Consider the following 20,689-nt stretch of genomic DNA (forward strand, 5'->3'; position numbering starts at 1 on the left):
AGTCGATCGGTTGGTAAATAACATAGGAGAAGGGCACTGAGCTACTCGTTCCCGGTAAAAGCGGCAATTAGTGGTGCCGTAGCCATAGCGGCATTGGCGTCACCATAACCATAGGCGCAACAACATTACAGAATGTGTCAAATATCATGCCATAACCATAAATAGCTGATATTGAAGTAGAATTCATGTTAACATTTGCATTTTGTCATAAAAAAACGGATAATTTTCCACTAAGTCAATTAATTTTTCGTTGTCAAAACAAATGTCAAGTATTGCACAGCTGCTCTCGGATACGGGGGAAACACCAAAATTCAATAGATACAAACAGTTATGGTAATGGCGATATGGTGTGGCACCTATGTATAATCGTTTACAGTGATGCCAATATGCTGTCGCTGTCACTAGACTAAAAATTAAAGCAATTGAAAGCGACAGAGTCACCCTGTGTGAACCGACACAAACAAGGCGTTGCTATGGCAGGTGATATCAGCAAGACAGCTGATAAGTCGGCTTTGGCACTTATGTCAAAATGTGTACTTTGTTTACATTATTACTGTGAAGTAGAAATTCTTATTAGAAGAGAAAATAATAGTGTTCCGGTCATTTAAATTAAGTTCAAACAAAGAAAAAAACATAAATAATTGGAAATATGTGCTATTTTGAGCAAAGACAAAGAGATCAAAAGAAAAACTGGTCAAATGAGTTTTGTGCGCAAAATCGGAAGGAAGCATTTGCTGCCGTACCCTGTTCAATATCATCCACTATTGCAAATTACAAGAGAAACTTTACTTTTTGCTCGTCGCCCAGGAAATCCGGTAAAGTTTTACTTATTATAATGTGAGAGGAGGCACTCGAAAGAATTTGTTTACGTTTCTTTATTATTGGTTTTCCTTATTCAACCAATTCGTCTTGGAGTTAATCATTTTGGCAATTGAGCCCAAAGAAAGCGAAAATACAATACAAGTAACTTTTTGTTTTTGTACAACTGCTATCCCCTTGACTAGATCCGCCTTGGACACGGACAACACCAAAAAAGTATTCGCAAAGTTGAACCAACCCTGTATGAATACGGCCATAGGGTCACCCGGCCACTAATGACGTCAATACAGGAAAAGATATCCATCACAATATAGAATATAAAACGTACTAAATCAAATAAAGCATTTTCTTAATTTGCGTTGTTGCTTCCGAATTTTAAATACTCATACACACTATGTACATACATAGACATATACATATGTATGTGTGTATATGAAAGAGAAAATCTGTTTTTTGAAATAATAAATGCAGATAAGCAAAGGATTTTACTCTATTCCATCAGCCACATCACACCCACGCAGAGTTAAGTAAATTTGAAGAAACTAAAAATATGTATACAAACCAAACAGATGAACAAGAAAAGTATAACATATTCCCGTGTATGCAATACTCTGGCTATGAGCGTAAATATACACACGTGCACATGCATATGTATGTACATATGTTCAACTGTTGCGGAGGGAGGTGTTTCGAACGGATTGCTGCTTTTATTATGGAAGACCACAAAAGTCGAAGACATTGTTGCACAGCAAATTGAAAGCACGAAGTAAATACATATCCATATATACTATATGTACATGCATAGAAACATTAATTAAATGTAAAGGGTTTTCCAATAAGAGGTGTTATTTTGATATTCAAAGAATAGTTTCGTTGCTTGTGTGGCACGCAGCGCCGTCTTGTTGAAAATAGACGTTGTCCAGATCAATACCATCCAATTCCGGTCATAAAAAATCGTTAATCATCTCTCGATAGCACAATCCATTCACCGTAACTATTGCTCCAGCTTCATTTTCGAAAAAGTAAGGTCTAATGACTCCGCCGGACCGTAAACCGCACCAAATAGTCACACGTTGATGATAAAGAGGCTTTTCAATAATAACTCTTGGATTTTCTGAGCCCCAGGTCCAACAATTTTGCTTGTTGACGAAGCCACCGAGGTGGAAATAGGCCTTATCACTCAAGATGATTTTTCGATGGAATTCCGGATCATTTTCATGCATTTCAACGACCCAATCAGCAAAGACACGACGTTGTTGATGATCCGCTGGCTTGAGTTCTTGTGTTAAGTGGACTTTATAAGCCTTAAGACCCAAATCTTTATGCAAAATACGGTGTAATGACGTTTCTGGAATGCCTAATTCCAAAGAACGACGAGGAATGGACAAACCTGGGTTTTCTTCAACATTTTCGGCCACAACAGCAATATTTTCGATTTTCGGCTGTTCTTGAGCGACGTGCACGGGTTTTATTCTTCACATCACTAACTTGTCCCAACATATCGAATTTTTTCACCCATTTCTGCATTGCGATCCGACAAGGTGCTTCCCGATAACCCAAAAATGTTCGAGTTTTACGAACCGATTCTGCCAAATTTTCACCATTTTTATAGTGAATTTTAATAATTTGAATGCTTTGTTTAAGCGTGTATCGTTCCATTTTTATTAATAGCGTAGATTCTACTTGTCAATTATCAAAAAATGACAGCTTCAAAAGTGACATCTACCGAAATAGCGGGCTGTTCAAAATAACACCTGTTATTGGAAAGCCCTTTATTTTCGAAAGAGGCCGGATACACTGATGATAATTAGTAATGATAATGGTAATGGTTCAAACGGTAATGCACGGTAATGGGAATGCTCGAGCTGACACCGCTTCACATAGTTATTCACCGAGTCAGCCAAGCGTACCCTGTTTATTATGACTAGAGAAGTTTTTGATAAAGGAAAAGTGATCGCATCCAAGAGCATGGAGTCGTTGAGCTGGCAGTTCCTACTTGTCAAGCTACCCAGGGATGATATCACTTCTTCTTCTTGATTGTCGCGCTAACCGCTTAAGCGATTTTGGCCGAGTTTAACAAAGCGCGTCGTTTCCTTCTCGTGCTAACCGTCGCCAGTTAAAAACACCAAATGAAGTCCAATCCCTCTGCACACGATCTTTTTAACGAACAGGCGGTCTTCCTCTTCCTCTGCTACCACCAGCTGGTACCTCATCGAATACTTTCAGAGCCGAAGCGTTTGTATCCATTCGGACGACAGAACCCAGCTAGCGTAACCGCTGGATCTTTATTCGCTGCGCTATGTCTGTGTCGTCGTAAAGCTCGTACAGCTCATTGTTCCATCGCCACGCTACTCGCCATCGCCAACGTGCAAATGTCCAAAAATCTTCTGCAGAATATTTACAAAAACCCTCCAAGGGATGCCTCATTGGATGTTACCACGGCACAAGCTTCCGCGCCATACGATAGGACGGGCCTTAAGTGTTTTGTGATATCACTAAGGTTATTAAATTTGAGAAGAAGTTCAGCATAAAGTAAGCTGAAATACACCTGCTCTCGAAAGGCAACTCCAAGAGTTCACCCTGTATACTGGTATACAGAGTGCTCGGACACCTGCAGATATATATGCTGGATTTTATGGTCTCAAAACAAAGCGCTCTGTGCCGATGGGTAGTTTTCCCCAGCATTTTCCAACCAGAATAAGCGAATTGCCATTCTGAGAGAAAGTCAAGCGGCACTCAAGACGTTGTTATCTTTTGAGGTAAATAAAATCCCCAATAGACTTGAGTGAATTTACTAGTAATGCACAATCGCATTCGGCTCATGTGGGTCCAAAAACATAGAGATATACCTGAGAACGAAGTAGCGAATATATTGTCTAGAGGCGCTGCGACCTCGTTATTAATTGGACCCGAGTTTTTCCTGGCCATGGAACAAGCAGAAGCTTAGAAGTGAGGAGCTAAGGCTACGCGATGTAAGCTGCCACCAAACTATGGACTACGAAGTCTTTACTGGGGGTATAAACAAAAGAGGTTCAGGCGCTTATAACCTTGCCTGAGGACAAACTGAGAATACTCACTGGCTTTCTAACAAAACTCACAGTCACTGCAAATTGCACAGCTATCTGCACAGCTTGGGGATATGGTCCACTGACTCCTGTCGTTTCTGAGACCAATCCCCGGAAACTCCAACCCACCTTCTTCTCGAATGTGATGCTATAGCGAGAAGAATGTTAGATATCTTGGCCGGATACGGCTGGAAGAAAGGCAAATACGCTCAGGAAGCTGGGATCGTGGGGTCGAGGTCCATAGCTCATTTTCACTCACTCATTCATTCATTCATTCAACGAACGAATTTAGCACGAATATGACTTACTAATGATACCACTATTTCTAATTCTGAATTCAGTCAAGTAAATTTACACTGCTTCTTGATGGGAACTTTTAGGAAATTTTTTCAAAAGCGCGCCATTTTGTCAATTTTTAATTTTTTCGTTTTGTTCTAGTTCCAAGAATAACTGCACTCTTTCTGATTAAGAATCTTCTTGAATTTTGTGTTTCAGATGAGTAGAAGTGTCGAAACCACCTACGCCGTCCGGGTCCGATTTTTCGAGAGGGTCATCTTCATCAGCGGCATTTTTATAATAATAAATATATTGTTTGTAAAATAAAAAAAAATAAAAAATTTTGTATACTATGATATAGAAAAGTTTAAATATCGATTTTTTAATTTTTAATGGCAAAAAAAAATCGTGAATATAGGTGAAATTTTCGTGCTCCAGACCACCGGGCCCGCTTAAGGGGTTATACGCAGTTATGACTTTCAAAAAAATCGATTTTTTCTTATTGCATTTTTGTAATGTACATATATTCAAAAGTATACGCACGAAATTTGAAGTAGATCTAAGCAATACTTTCGGAGTTATAGCTAAATATGTAGAGATGCCTCGGCACGTTTTAAGGTTAATTGAAACTTTAAACGTGTTTTTTTCAAAACGGCATTTTTCAAGTCGGTGTACACGATATCTCGAAAACGGCTTGTTTGATCGGTCAACCGTTGTAACTCAATCTTTAAAGATACATTTTCAAGTAATTAATCGTTCCTTTTGTAAATCTGATACTTATTTTCCATTTTATAATCAATTTACGGCCAAATTTTAACGTAAAAATCGAAATCATTTCTTTTAAAAGCTGCCATTTTGTGAAAATTCACTATTTTGATTAGCCGAACGATTAATTACTAGATAATCTAATATATTAACAAAATTTGTTTGGTTTTTTGATTTCAGATAATCCAATCCTGAGTTACGATGTCACCGTAAATCGTCTTTTTTTAAAGGAGGTTCCAGAAATCGGCTGCAGCGCTCTATAATCAACATTTTCATAAATAAAAAATTTTGTTACGTTCTTGAAGGATGCTTTTATAACCGCCAAAAATTTTCAAATTAAAATATTCTGAAGTTTCTTCAGGATAAATCCTTGACAACCCGTCTTTTATTTGCTTCATAACTGCGTATAACCCCTTAACTTGAAATTATAGCTTTCGGCAAAATTCTACAATTTTGACGCCTTTTAATAAATAAAAAAAATATAGCTACCAAAAACGACGATGTACTTGGAATTTTGCTGAGCGAATGCACAAAGGAACAAAAATTATACAATAAAGTAAATGAGTTTGCGTTTGCTTTAACCCTGGATCACTAAACATTCGTCTAATAGACTACGCACGCCCGCAGTTTTTCGAATTCGACATATTCCCATCGCAGCACCTCACTAACAGGAGTTTCATAAACAGTTAAATAGAAATAATATAACACTTCTCTTGATTTACACTCATTTGTTAAAAAAAAAAAAGGAAACATAAAAATATATTTGTTTTTACTACAATTTGTAGTCCGTGAGACGAATGATGAGTAACAGAGTAACGCTGATTTGAGTTTAGTGATCTAGGGTTTATGGTGGTGAACGACTTAATTTTATTTTATTTTTATCGTGAATGAGTTGGTTCCTTTTTTTCTTCCTTTTTTCTTTTTTTCTTCTTTTTTCCTTTTTCTTCTTTTTTCTTTTTTTTTTTCTTTTTTTTCTTTTTTTTTCTTTTTTTTTCTTTTTTTTTCTTTTTTACTTTTTTTTCTTTTTTACTTTTTTTTATTTTTTACTTTTTTTTTACTTTTTTCTTTCCTTTTTTTCCCTTTTTTTCTTTTTGTTTTCTTTTTTTTTTCATTATTATTCATTCCAAGAAAAAGGATTTATTGTTTGAATTCTGTCTGCTGTTACAATCCACTAAATGTTTCTAATTTCACAAAAGTTTCTATAACAAAAAATTTGCATTGCTATCTCTAAGAAATAAATAATATAATAACATGAAACAAGAGAGCGAGCATTTTGACCCTATTTAGTTGCCCACTTTTATATGTATAAAAAACAGCTCCAAAAATTCTGTGTGCACTTTATAGGTTCAGCCTCAATTACAAAATTTATTTTTTCGTTTGAAAACAGCTGGCCAAAAATATTAAAATATTTTTTTACTTCACAACAAAATGATGCTTTAATTGGAGATGAATTTTCAACACAATTGAGAGGCCAGCTGTTAATCCTTCCCGGTGTTTAAAAATAATTTATTTCGTCACACTTTCGATTCGTGTCAGCTGCGAGGAAAACAAAATGTAATAAAAAAAACCGACGCTACGAAATTTCTCACTGCACAAGAAAAAGCCGGTGAGTGAATGCAGCACAAAAATTTGTATAAAATAAATTCAAAACACCTTTCCTACAATTTGTTTGTTTTGTTTTTGTTTTTTTAAATCAGGCACACCATAATAGATTGTTCGTCAGCAAAAGCTGAATTATAACTAAAACTTGTGTAGAACAAGATGACATCATTTAGCGGCAAGCAGAATAAAACACAAAATGTTGTAAAACAAAAAAACAAAAAAAAAAAAAAAAAAACTTAAAAAAAAGAAGCAACAAAGCAATGTAAATAAATTTTACAAAAACTTCATGTTTTGTTTTTTTTTTTTGTTTCAGCAGTGCGAATGCCAGTCATTTTGTCTATTTCCCGCGGCGCTTGAACGGCTAGCAATTGAGCTATTTGTAAAAATCTAAAAATGTTCAAAAATGGTAACAAAATTATAGTCGTAGTTAGTAGATGCGCTGTTGCCGTCGTCGTCTCGAGAGACCAACACTAAATAAGGCATTTACAAATAAAACAAACTGACATTCACCGCAAGCAAAGTAACACATGATGGGGATATAAATATTTCAACTGTCATGAGTATGACAAGCTGACGTCAGTGGTGGCAGAGAAGTGCACGCGTAACTAAGAGTGGAAAACATAAAAAAAAAAAACCAAAAAAAAAACAAAAAAAAAAAAAAAAAAAAAAAAAAAAAAAAAAAAAAAACATTAAGAAAATAATTAAAAAAAAAAAAAAAATCAAAAAAAAATTCATCAATCGCGGTTTAACAAAAACACGCATAGAAATCCAATCCGACGAATCTTTACATCTGCGTTGCACTGTGTGCGCGTTATCTATATACATACATAATTTATTATTGTTATTATTATTTTTAAATAACAACCGCAAGAATTGTAATAATTATTTGCATTTAATACGATCGATCGCACGTTATAAGATTTCTCTGTAACCACAAAATCTATTCTTTGTCTTCAATCTAACTATACATACAGGAAGGAGTGTATGTATGTAAGTGCAATAAACAATTGGAAAACGTTTGACAAACCAAAATTTTATATATGCGAGTACAATATTTTAGAATTTGGATATTTATATTTTTATAATTTTTATTTTTATTTATTTTTTCTTTAAGAGCGATTTAAATGGCTTCTTTTTATGCTATTTCGTTTTGGCAAGCGCGCACCTAAAGGTCTAAAATCAAACTAAATTCATAAAATCATAACGTAGCATTTTATTTTAAACTTAATGTTAACGCGATATTTTTCAAATATATTTTCAGAGGCGCATCCAGAACACTTGCTCAGAGAGCAGGCACCCACTACGCAAAATAGAATGAGCATCGGCATAGAGGAGAAAACCGATCATGTATGGGAGAGCCTGCATCGATGGCAATAGAGCGAATGTAATTCGTAGTGAGCTTCTAGTACAAGAGAGCCTATTGAACGGAAGCAACAACTTGGAAGCTGCATACATAACATAGCATAGCATAGCCCGCCCTATCGTTTGGGTGTTGGGTGGTGGTGTGCGTTGGGTGTTGTGCGAGCAGAGAATTGAAAATGCCGCAAATGCAGAAAATTCGTGTACAAATAAGAGCGCGTGGCATATTGACCGTAAAAGAAAGTGTTTTACTTTTACTATTTCCTTATTCTTTCCCTATTTTTCCAATATTTACGCAAACTTAAAATATATATAAAATACAAACGGCCAAGTGAATCGAGTAGTTATTGTGTAAATTGTAATAAAATTGAAAAACAAAAAAGTATAAATGAAACTTTGTATGGCTGTTTGTTCCAAACAAAATTTGTGGTAAATTGTTTTCGGATCTAATAATAGTCATAATAATAACGGCAAATACAAGAAATGGTTTTTGAATGCAACCATCAAAGCAAAAATCATCTGGAGCAAAACTAATCCCTCCATCGCCGAGTAATCATGAAATAGCTGTCTTAGGAACAGCTGTCATTCAGTATTCGACAACTCACCTTGACGAATTTCGTACGTGAACTCAACGAACTGATTTCTTTGATGCTATTTTGAAAATAAAATGCTAAGATGTGAAGAATGTAAGGTGTAGATAGGGTGCTGGGCTTAGGCTTGATGTCTATAGATTTGATACATATAAAAATTGTTGGCATTTACTTAGCGCCAAGGCTTAGAAAGATTATAGAGCAATGTCTATAGCGCTGTACACCTACAGTTTTAAGCCGACTTCGAACGGCAAACACTTTTTCTATCATTTTGCTGTTTCAGGCACGGAGATTCGAACCTACGCACTTCTACTAAAGGTTAGTAATTTTTTTTTTGTTTTTGAAAATAATAATTCTTTGTATTTTTTGATTAATATTGTTATTGGAGTTTTCATAATGAATAATTGCTTTATTGCCAATGACCCTGGATTTGTCATAATGAACTGAAACCGGAAAAGGCCCAGTTGGAGCTGTTGGCTCGTGCGATCATAGGTTACATTTTTGGGGGGTTCTATTCACATCGATTACCTTTAAAAGGTTAAACCAAGCATTGGGTCGATTCGTCGCCGATCTGGAGCGTAAATGAGCGACTTTGGCGAACAAATTTTTGTAACAAAAATCATACTTCATAAGCTTCTCATTATATAAGTCTGATGAATTAAAAGAAAACAAAAGCTAAATGCTCCACAAAAATTTGAAAGGCCTTTCAGCTAATAAGAAATCCGATTATCCTCTTTGGAAAGCCACAACGAACATAGGTAAAGGAACCAATTATCCACAATCCTCATACTAAAAAAGCAAATAACTGTCATGTTTGGGCAAGAAGCGATATCGAAAAGGTAGAAGTTTTCGAGCAACACCTTGAAAGGATATTTCAACCCCATGATATAATTGATAGATTTATCCCACCTCTTGCTGTCTAAGAATCCTGCGACATTGAACCATTTATAGTCTTGAAAACAATTTCTCAAATCTCTAATTTGAAAACGAAGAAAAGCCCCAGTTTTGACTTGATAACACAGTTGAAGTTCTAAAACACCTACCGCGTTGGGTAAATTAACATTGATCATGAATGTATGTATTCGTTCAAAACATATATCACACTTCAATGGAAATACTCGGAAATTATAATGATTCTCAAACCAGGAAAAAATGCAAATGATGCAGCCTCTTATCGCCCAATCTCGTTACTTTAATTGTGGGGAAAACATTTTGAGAAGCTATTTGCCACCCGCTTAAAAGAAATTATAGCGCTCAAAGCAGTCATGCCTACGCACTAATTTAGGTTTAGAGAAAATCATTCTACGATAGACCAAGTGCATAGATTAATCCATACAATAGAAGAAGCTCTGGAGAGAAACTGCGTCTGCTTCGCCTTTTTCTTCGATGTCACACAGGCGTTCGGCAAAGTGTGGCACCTGGAGCTAACCTGCAAACTTAAAACAATACTTCCGTTTACAGATCTACTAGAAGCTTATATCAATAATCGCTATTTTCGAATAGACATCGACATAAAGAAAATTAATGCAGGCGTCCCTCAAGGCAGCATACTCGGACCTATTTTGTAGTTGTTAAACACTTCATATATTCTCGTTGCTGAATCCAGCAAAATGGATATATTTGCGGATGATACGTGCATACTCTCCGTCCATTATATAGTCATATTGTCCATTCGATCAGTCCAATTTTTGACTACTTTTTCCAATAAATCTGAATAATAAAGATAATTGCATTCTGAAACATATTTTTATTTATTATTTCATAAGCGGGATGACGTGACTAATCTAAAATAGAAACGAATTAGGGTTAAACTCAAAATGGAAAAAACCTTCATAGACACAAATTTACGTTCACACATACCCTATGATCAGAAAGTACCGGGAATGTTTAAATAAAATAAGACAGAGTTAAAATTCAGGCAATTTATTTTATCTCGCGCGGGGCCATATCAGGTGAATAGCGTGCTTGCACTTGGTGTTTGGTCAAATAATCCAGTACAATTTGGGCTCGGTGCGAGGACGCGTTATCATCATGCAAAATCCAAGAATTGTTTGTCCACATTTCCGGTCGTTTGCGACGCCCATCATCTCGGAAACGCTTCAAAACGGATAAATAGTATTTTTTATTAACTGTCTGGCCCGATGGAAGGTACTCATGGTGGACTACGAGTTGGCAATCGAAAAATACAGTCAACATACCCTTCCCGGTACTTTTTGATCATAGGGTACTTTATGTACATATGTATTTAAATATGCAAAAAATTGCGCCGACGTCATAGCAATTGACAAGCGTTTTTCACCTGATTTTTCCCAACTGAAAAATTTATTTTTAGTTCTAATTTGGCCAGCTGTTGAGTGTACGATATTCGAACAAGTCGTGAATTTTTAGCAACATTTTTGACGACATCTCCCGAAAGGAGGAAGTGTGGGAATGGCAATGAAGTAGAATTTTAAATTGAATCTATCCTTTTATATTTCTAAGGTCATTTTGTTACTGCAGCCTGAAGCATCACAATACCCTTGAAATAAATTTGATTTTTTACAGATAGGAATTCAAATGTCCTTTATTGCTGTACTTAGCCTCAATTTCAGTGTGTATCCATTATAAAGGGTGATCAGACTGGAGGTACTTTTTCCAATAGAGTATTTTTGACAGATCGCACATGCCTACTGTCAAACTACATACATAATTTTTTTTAGTACCCATTTACATTTCATTTTCTGTTTGCCAGACATAAGTAATTTTATGGAGATACCTCTCGCAACTTGTAAGCTTCTCATTAAGGACGCACTAATCAATTCTGCAAATCAAAGATGGATTAGCGCTAACACCTGTGAAATTGCTAGGCAAACATGGCCAAGGCTAAATTTACGTCTGTCCAAGAGCATTATAAAACTGAATAGACTTCAAATCAGGACTTTAGTAGGGCCCTCACAGGACATTGTCTCATAGGAAATCATGCAACGAGATTAGGCGTTTACACGCATGATTTCTGTCGTAGCTGCAGAAATGAGGAGGAGTTGGAAACAATTCAACACCTTTTTTGCACATGCCCAGCTCTAGCCAGAAGCAGGAACCGATTTTTAAAATCCTACTTCTTAACGAATATAGATAATCTATACATTTTAGGTATCAACAACCTTTTACGCTTTGTCAAAAGCTCAGGATGGTTTAATATGGAGAGGGAAATGTAGCTCAGCCCCCGCGGTTCACAACGGACCCATTTCGTGGTCTAAGTGGCATCGTTGTCTCTATGTGCGATGCGGCTGCCAAACCTAACCTACATTTCATTATGGAAAGACTTACGTCTCAACAACCTTTACAAATCGTGCAATTATATTACGAAAATAGACGCTCTGTGAAAAAAAGTTCATCACGCGCTCAGATCAACTTATGGTTCACTTATGGAGGCCATATATGTATATCCATATATCTTCACAGACGAGGCTGGGCCCATGTAACAGTGAATGGCGAACGTTATTGCTGATATGCATGCTAAACTACTTTTTGATGCCGTAAATTGAAGCCCGTAATCTTCACAGCATTTGGTTCCAACAAGACAGCGTTACTTGCCTTGCAGCCCGTGAAACAATGGATTTACTGCGTCGTCGTTTCGGTGAGCAATTCATCTCTCGTCTCGGACCAGTGGATTGGCCAGCAAGATCGTGTGATATCACACCTTTGGACTTTTATTTATTTTATAAAGATTGCCCAATCAATTTGAATTTTCGTTGTTTTATATCAATTTAAAACCCTTTGACCATTTGTTTATTTTTCTTTTTTCTGACTACAAAGTCTGAGATCTGGCTGAAAATGTATTTTTTTTTTTATTTTGCATAAAGTGTGAAATTTTGAGTTATATGGCTTCTGTTGTAGTATAACCTATATTTTTGTATAATAAAATTAAAAAATAAATAGACCAAACTTTACAAAACGTCGCTGTGCTATTATTATGACCACATCTGTAAATGCATTCATATTGAATTTCTCCACAGAATAGCATTTCATTTCACAAACCTAACACGCATCATCATTTAAAGGAATAAGCAAAGAAGATTGCACGCGTGTTTTTTGGTCTTTTTACGACTATTTATAGCATCACTGTGCTTTGGGACTGTTTCGTGGCCAGACCAAATAATGTATTACGACTTAAACAGCAAAATTTGTTGTTACACTAATAGTCTATTACGTATTGGACGGGCAGGCGTTTGGTCTGCTTGTGTGTCAACATAGTGCGTGACAGTAGTCCCCACCACTCCTCACTCCACTGCGAAAGAGCAAACGCGATAAACTTCATAGAGAGTAGAATGCCGCACAACAACTGTAAAAAAGTTTAGATGCTTTCTATTTTTAAACATTTAAGAAATGTGTTTCGGGGATTTAATGATGCCTTTCGAAAATGGTCAAAAGTTCAATGAACGAGTGGTTTATATGTCAACCAATTGATGGCAGATGCCAAGTAAAAAATAGAGAAAATGACCTTTAAATGACAAATTGTGGTTTTGCCACAAAACACACACAAGATTTTAAAGAATAAAACAATACAAAATACAAGTATGGTTTATGTCACGAACTGATATATACCAGGTGTAGTTATTAAGTAACGCTGCTATAAAAGAAAGCATGCGCCAGCTGTTCAATGTTAAGCATTTTCTTTCGAATGCAGTACTTCACGAGTAAACCAGTATAGCCGTAAAATTCCTTCGCTTTAGAGTTATTTTGGCAACAAATGTCTTTCGGCCACGTGTTGCATATCTGTGATACCGCCTTAGAGGACTTCATAGAAGACTATTTCAGCCAGCACAATTTCGAAAAATTCAAGGCTCCCATGGAGTATTATAGGGACAAATGCGGTATGCGTTGAAGGTAGGCAGGTGAAATGATTTAAGTGCCAGTCTGGCACTCCTCAAGTAGCACTAAAGCGCCGTTTTGATACCATTATGAGACCTATAACAGGGAGATATCTACAGCCAGCTAGAGATGTTGATATAATGGAGAAGGTTGATGGGATTTAGGTTGGCGCACTGTCCCAGGCTGTCGAAGAAAGGAGCGCCCAGTGACCTTAGTCATCTAGCTGCCAAACTCGAACATTTACAGAGAAAATGCTCTACAGTCTCCTTCTCTGAAAGGTCCCCACAGTTTCTGCAATGGAGGTTAAATGGTAACCCTAGCTTTTCCGCGTGTGTGCCGATCGTCCAGTGACCGGTAAACACAGCTACGAGTTTGGAAATTTAATAACGAGGAGCCCAAAGGACTTTCTGAGTCCTCCGTATGTGGTACTGGGGCCAAAGGGTTTTCGAAGTAGCCCTTGAAGAAATGGAGCTCTATCGGAGAAAATGTTAATGTTATCCCTCGCTTTCGCGTTCCCTAAGCATTTGGCATGCATGCAGGATCGCAAAGACTTCTGCATGAAAAACACTAGCAGTATTCGGCAGTTTAAAGAAGATAGATAAATGGCTGATTTAGAGAAAACCCCTGCTCCGACTCCCGATTTCATCTTGGAAACGTCTGTGAAGACAAAGATGCAAGCTTCGGTACAGATTTTCCCCTCGGTCCAATCCTGCCTATTTGGAAGATTACCCTAGCACGGCTCTCAAACTCTAGTTTGCGTATAGAGATCTGTTCGAGGTTCGGAAAAATACGGTGTTAAGGCCCGAAAATGCTACAACGTCCTTTGAGAGATTGCCTCCAGAGGCCAACCTTCTTAAACCTGATTGCACTTTGAGCCGCGATGGAAATAACATAAAAGTAGGATTAGGACTAGAGCATTTCATAGAAGACTATCTCAGCCAGCACTATTTCGAAAAATGCAAGATTCCAATAGAGTATTATAGGGTCAAAGGCGGTATGCGAAACGGAATTAAGTTGTGTACATATGAGGTATTAACGAAATAATTTTATTGTTTGCCATGTATACCTTAAGCATAAAACACATCGGAAATGCTCAATTTTCAATGAGTCAGCTACATAGATCCAGCCGAATTTTAACAATTACCTGAATGCGAGCGTATCGGCCGACTGTGGCATATTGGCATTGACTTGCGACCTCAGAAGATCCCACAAGAAAATGAAAGACGTAGTTAAGTCGCCCGATCTTTGCACCCCATTGACATCTCCTCTGCGAGAGTGAACTGTAATTGAATAATCAATCCAAATGGATTTGACAGAACCCAACAAATCAACATGACACTCAGAGCATGTCAACATCGAAACGTCCCTATTAGAATATACAATTCTATGCAAACATGATTTTCATCATGTTCGAGTTTGAGATTTTCATATTATGCGAATATTATTATTTTGTGAAATAGTAGTTTGTCGCATCATGTTAATGTGCATTAATAGATCCTCATGAGCTACATATAACGGTAAAAAAATAGTCAAAAAATAAAAAAACATAACAAAGCAAAGTCCCAGAAATTTGTATTCCTCCGGTTGATTTCCATTAAGCCTGACAAGGAAATAAAAATCTAAGGTTACAAAGTAAACCTAACACACCAACTCATAAAATTTTTTTCTCAAATATTTTCACCCATCTCAAAAGTAAGTCAACAAAAGACCTTTAAAGGAAATCTGTAAACAAACTATTAATTTTAGTGGAAGGTTTGAAAGGAGTTTGAACTATATTCCATTAATTTTGCGACGACAACTGCTGAGGTGTAAGCTGGTGCATTGTAGAGATGGAAGAGGACTTTTTTTTAAATCAGTCGACTTCCTCCATTGAGTTGAATTCAAAACATCGCAAATGGACTGTTCTAACTGAAAGTAGGTGTGTGTTTCTCCAAGAGATGCTAGTATTCCTCTGGCTTTACACCGACTTTTCAAAAGACCTTCGTATGTGTAAACTTGAAGAAACTGAGAATTTCAAGACAATTCACGGCCTTTTTTTTCAAAAAAATATAACGGGTGGAAACTTCAGGGAAATCTGGTATACGAGGTGAGTTCAAAAATTGGCTCTTGCATCACGATAATGCCCCTGCTCACACATCGTTGCTTGTACGCCGTATTCCCCAGATCTGGCACCCTGTGACTTTTTCTTGTTCCCGAAACCCAGCCCATGAAAGGACGACACTACGCTACGATTGACGAGATAAAGACGACATCGAAAGAGGAGCTGAACCAGATCAAAAAAATGATTTTTTGAAGTTTGGAAAAAACGTTGGCACAAGTGCATAATATCTCATGGGGATTACTTTGAAGGGGACAAAATAGATATTAGTGAATAAATAAATAATTTTTCAAAAAACACAAAATTCGTGATACTTTTTGAACACACCTCGTATTACGCGTCCTAGTTACGGGTTAATTCTCTTACTGGTAGACACTTCGGTTTATTGCCATTGTGCTGATATTTTTCCTTTATATTTTAACTTTCGAAAGTAATGCTCCCTCTGAATAGTAAAAGTTTCTCTTTCTGAAAAGTTTCTTTTCGCCGATCGATTTCGACAATTGTTTTCGAAAAGTTCTACATTACCAGAACGACCCGATTTATATCCAGCTCAGAACTCCCACTTTAGCAATATTCTCCTAAATGACGCGTAGAGAGTCAAAAGGATATTTTCCCCAAATAACCTTGATCTACTCCTAGCCAAGGCTGGACAGTTACAAAGCAAGTGTTCTACTGTTTCTTCCTCGTCTCCACAACTTTTGCCTACCTAACAGCCAATGACCAGTGACACAAGCCACGACCTTCGAGATTTTCTTACCTCAGAGGTTAAGCAACTCTCCGGATCCTCTTTTATCTATTTGCGGCCAAATTAACCTGGTTGTAACATACGGGTTTTCTTCTCTCCATGACATGGAGAATATTATTTTTTATACTTATATATGTATATTTATATGGGTCAAGATATATCTTCAAAAAAGGGCAACCTGACTGAAAAGTATATACTTTTGTTTTAACATTCTGAAACATGTATAAATGGCCAAACTCGCAGTGCTAAAAAAATGTAGAAAGGTGCATTTGAGAGATTTGTGCATATTTGATACGTGGGATATTGTTTATATAGAACTGAAAGAAAGAATCCACATACATATGTACAGTTGCCCACAAAATAATAGGAGTGCCGGCAGAAAAAATCTGTGTGAAGACAAACTTTTTTGTACCAAATGTAACCGCAAGGCCGCAAAATAATGGTTTATGGTAGGTTCAACGGAGTTGAGGTTACGCGTTATCCTGCTCAGCCACTCGACCTCAACCCCATAGAAAACTTGTGAACCCATTTAAAAAAAGTGTTGACGAACGGAAACCAACTGAATCTAGAGATTTATTAAAACGTAGTCAGGACCTAGGCTCTATGCCTCGAAGATATGATACAGTGCTAAAAAACCGAGGGTACTCAACGAAATTACTGTTTTTTCGTTTTATAAAGCTTTGAACGCATTTTATGCCATAAGTTAAAAAGACAATTAGGTATTTTTATGTTTATAATTTTTATTTGTTTAATTTAAATTCAAGTTTTAATTTTTGTTCAATTTTAATTGAAATATGTGAACTACGAAAAGATAAAGGCAACTGCAATATGTGAATTTTGTGCCAAAAATTTTGAAATAAAACCGTTCTTTTATTGAAAATTTAAGACCCTCGCCTTATAGTTGTTGTAACAGTAACTTTACCCTGTCAGTGTAGTGTAATCACCGGTCGTCTCCGTCTAGCTCATCTAACGGTAGGCCCAGGAAACTTTCTGTTTCGACAGTTTGGGTCCAGAAGGAGAGGGGTGTTAGATGAGTGGGGTTGATGGGGCAGGTGAAAAGGTGGTTAGTGTCGTGCGGGGTGCCTTCACATGCCGGACATATGTTTAGTATGTCAGGGTTGATTCTAGATAGGTAGGAATTTAACCTGCTACAGTATCCAGAACGTAATTGTGCCAAGGTTACGCGGCTCTCGGGGAAGTTGGAGCTCTTCGTCTGCAATGGATGGTGGTTGGACTCCGATGACTCATTCGGGGGTCGGGAGCTTAAGAAGGTAGTAAAAGTCTCCCGATGAATGCCGTTAATAGTCTGTCTGTACACTGTCCGATGCAGTAATTGTCGGTCTGCTTTGACCTGGATCTCGTCAGCGTAGTTAAGTAGTAGTGCCTCCTGACATGCCTGGGAGGTGGCTCAGGCTCAAGCAGGTGTCTGCATGGGTTAGGCCTGCGGTAACACCCTAACAGGAACTGTTTGCTGAGCAGTTTATTAAGCTCCTTGACAGGGAGCAACTAACCTAGGCCTCCGCCTCATTTGAAATGGTGTTTTTTGAGTGTTTATTTAAAAGCATTTAAAACGTAAATTTTTTTTTTGCCAAACGAGGTTCGTTCAAAAAGTTGTCAGCCTTCAAAAAATGGTTTCCACATGGACAATGCACACAGATATAGCTGGTTCTACTGAGCCGATTTTTGTGAAATTAAATTAAAATGATGTAAAATCAATGTCGTTATCGTGTGAGCTACGATCATTTAGGGAAAAACCTTTTAGTAGTTTTTTCGGAACTTTAAAGACAAAAAAAAGGGTCAAACGGGTCATCTTTGAACGTCCGCCATTTTGACAAATTTAATTTTTTAATACCTTCATACTGAACAAGAACCTTTTTGTCTTTTTGATTTCAGACACCTGTGAGCCCCAGAATCTGTGTCGCCAGCGACTTATCTTTTTTTAAAAAACTACAATATTTATTGAAGGCGGCCGCCGTGGCCGAATGGGTTGGGTTGGTGCGTGACTACCATTCGGAATTCAGAGAGAGAACGTAGGTTCGAATCTCGGTGAACGATCAAAAATTAAGAAAAAGTTTTTTCTAATAGCGGCAGCCCTCGGCAGGCAATGGCAAACCTCCGAGTGTATTTCTACCATGGAAAAGCTCCTCATACAAAATATCTGCCGCTCGGAGTCGGCTTGAAACTGTAGGTGGAACAACATCAAGACGCACACCACAAATAGGAGGAGGAGCTCGGCCAAACACGTGCCAATTATATATATGTATATATATATTGAAGGCTAACAATTTTTTAATTAACCTCGTATGACAAAAACAAAAATTTTTATTTTTTAACAATAAATCAAAAAATTAAATTCTGACAAAAATAAAAAAAACTCTTTTTAGTTTCCGTTCTACACGCTTTTAAAGAAACACCCAAAAAACACTATTTCAAATGAATCGAGAGCCTTAACATTGCATATTTTTCATGCCGGCACTCCTTTTATTTTGTGAGCGTATGTATGTACAAACGGCCATACAATATGGTTATAAATCTGCATAGGTATATGTAGTACATTAAAGATGTGCAAAATAAATGTAAAGCAGATGTTAGAAAATTTATGAGAATTTCTTAGCAATTTCCATTAATAGCTTTAGTTAGTTGGGCTGATGAATCAGTTGTGCTAAAATATATGCCTACATATATGCAATATGTTAGCTACATAAATACAGGCATACAAAATAGTGCGCTTGACATCGTCAATCATAGCCACTCCACTCACCACTAGACAGCTGCTATTGTTTGGCTAGGTGTGAAATATGTATGTTAAGTCTGCAAATTTTACATGTTGACTAATTTAGAGGAACACTCATGAAAGGACAACAAAAAATTTAAACAAATTTTGTCAAACAGCTTTTGCGGCGATTAAGAACCACTAAAAGCGTACACATACTAGGTTGTTCAATTTGATTCTGCTGGCTTAATTTTTTTTTTTTTTGTCATGTTCGTACACTCTTCATATGAACGTACGTGCAATTTTATTTCAATCTGTCAATTCATTCTTTGTTTACAACCCATTTACTATCGGCGTGTCACAGTATTTAATTTTATTTAAAAGTTTAAAATAAAAGAAATTTATGAACTAATATAGAAAGTGTATAAGGGCTTTTCGCCATTAATTAGTAGAGAGATGATCGTACAAGCTTTCGAGACGATCCACTTCAATGACTTCCCAAAACAGCAACAACACCCGAAATCATAGAATATTCTTAATAATCTAAGTGGAAAATCGTCGAGTGATTGAAAGGGATTTAGTAGAAGCCGCAGGCATGTCATTGGACAGTGTAAGCGATATTTTGAATGTAGTATTGGGTTTCACCCGATTTCGACTTTCTCAGCAACATTTAGACTGTTTTCGAAAGGATAAAGAGGATTTTTTACGGCGAGTTCTTCGGCTTTCAAACGAGTTCGTGTCGAGAAATCGGCTATCGGCCAAGGTGTTAGCATCAGTTTTTTGAAATGCAAATCAAAACCGTTTTAGGCAATAGATACTTTTCTGTCAACTTGATTACCCGTGAATGCCCTTTACCTTCCATACTCTAGAGTAACAATTTACTGACTACAACGATAACTACATTTATACAAATTAACAAGCAGTTTCAGTTTTTAGTTCCAGATGATCCGTTTTTGAGTAATCGATGCGACCATGGAGGAGGAAATACTCGACGAGGTTGTTTATAACTTTTTTTATAAATTAATATTTTTCCATAAAAATTTTGGATGACAGTCTTTAATGGACATGGACACTTAGGTTGGCAGCCGCATCGCACATAGAGACAACGATGCCACTTAGACCACGAAATGGGACACTTAATAAAATAAAAAAATCCGATCCACAAATTCCTTCAATTTGTGTAGCTTTTTTATGCCACTTTTTCTTTACTATGCTTAAATATATTTTATAAATCCATTTCAAGACTTTAATTAATAATAGTATAGTAAATTGTTATATGATTTGCCTGGTTTTATTATATTATAAAAGCGTAATAGTTAATATTATTAATTTTATAAATTTTCAAATTTCCATTTGAATCCAGTACTGGATCAATTTCGTAAATAACTTTTTCAACATTGCTTGAATCATTCATGCTTTCCAATGATATTTTAAAGATACGAATGTTTTTCAGACACAAATTAACAAAGCGTTAGAAAATTTAGTAGATTAATCGAATCATAATAAAAAAAACCAGTAATTCAGGAGATTGAAACTAACTTGAACTATATCCGTTGATCGCAAATTTCAGTAGAGTTGGTATTACTGGTTTAATTATTATTAATCTAAAAATTTTAAGTCCGCAGTTGGCCTCTTGTGCACCTCTCAGAATGAAATATAGGATCCGCCCCTGATGGAGTTAGCGACTTTCTAGCGACTTTTTATATTGGCCCTAGCGACTCAGATTTATTGGCGTTGGCAACACTGCTCAGAGATGGAATTCATAAATTGTGTTTTTCTTATCGAACCGCAAAACTTATGGAACAA

At 36.6% G+C, this 20,689-nt stretch overlaps 1 protein-coding gene across 24 annotated transcripts in view; it reads right to left on the bottom strand.

Moving 5' to 3' along the window:
- The window catches only part of LOC128861555 (protein phosphatase 1 regulatory subunit 12A), a 124,383-nt gene that overhangs the window by 24,931 nt on the left and 78,763 nt on the right, over positions 1-20,689 (bottom strand). For 2 of the 24 annotated variants that reach the window (XM_054099782.1, XM_054099780.1), the window contains exon 1: positions 7,355-7,708. The exons of 20 other annotated variants lie outside the window; for them this stretch is intronic. The gene's annotated coding sequence lies outside the window, so the exon portion shown is untranslated. Of the gene's footprint in view, positions 1-7,354; positions 7,709-20,689 lie in introns of those variants that run through there. 2 more of the 24 variants (XM_054099784.1, XM_054099781.1) reach the window with 2 other exon arrangements.

Source organism: Anastrepha ludens, chromosome 4, assembly GCF_028408465.1.
Source record: "Anastrepha ludens isolate Willacy chromosome 4, idAnaLude1.1, whole genome shotgun sequence".
Classification (NCBI taxonomy): domain Eukaryota; kingdom Metazoa; phylum Arthropoda; class Insecta; order Diptera; family Tephritidae; genus Anastrepha; species Anastrepha ludens.